Source organism: Cicer arietinum, chromosome 6, assembly GCF_000331145.2.
Source record: "Cicer arietinum cultivar CDC Frontier isolate Library 1 chromosome 6, Cicar.CDCFrontier_v2.0, whole genome shotgun sequence".
NCBI lineage: Eukaryota > Viridiplantae > Streptophyta > Magnoliopsida > Fabales > Fabaceae > Cicer > Cicer arietinum.
In genome coordinates, this window is record NC_021165.2 from 5738691 (window position 1) to 5739521 (window position 831).

Below are 831 nucleotides of genomic sequence, written 5' to 3' on the forward strand. Positions count from 1 at the left end.
ATTAATATTGTTTTTTTGTTTGTGTCTCTTTGATAATTTTCCATAGCTTCCACTTCCACTTCCACTATCTTCTGGATACAATCTCTTGCTGTTTCCCCATACCCTCTTACATTTCTTCACAAAATCCATTCTTTATAAAAATAATAATTATAATTATTTGACACCTCAATTAAGCAAGATATATATACTATACTTTTTGTGTATATATATCTTGTTGTAGGGGGAAAGTAAGATATTACAAGTTGAGGTGATCGTTGATTTTTTGTGTATGAAAGGGTACTAGCTAGCTTCTTATATAGACCACAAAAGTCTAACATGGTCCTACCATATTAATGCATATATTCTTCTTCGATCTACTTGTTGGTCTTATACTTTGGTCGTATATTGGTCTATTTTAGTTTAGTTTTATCATTAATTAGTTTAATTATCAGTCCACATGCACGTGCTGTTAGATTTTGAATTTTTTTTTAATGGAATTACTTTGGGGGAGACATAGTATTTTTTTAGATTTTAATTTTGACTCCGAGAAACATAGTAGTTATAACTTAGTATTACTCTACTTTTTGGTCAAAAAAAAAATTAACTTATGATCTCCTTTAATTTTCAGGTTTCTTTAATTTAATAACCTTTATTTATTTTTATAATCTCCAACTTCAAAATTACATAAAACAAGGTGGAAATTGAGGATAAATCAGATATAAACTATTTTTGAGGGTAGACTCAATATTTCAAATTATTTGCATCTCTAAGTGTGAACACAGAAATAGTTGTACAGTTTCTTTGGGATAAACCTATATTTATATTTACGTATAGCTACACAAACGAAAGAGT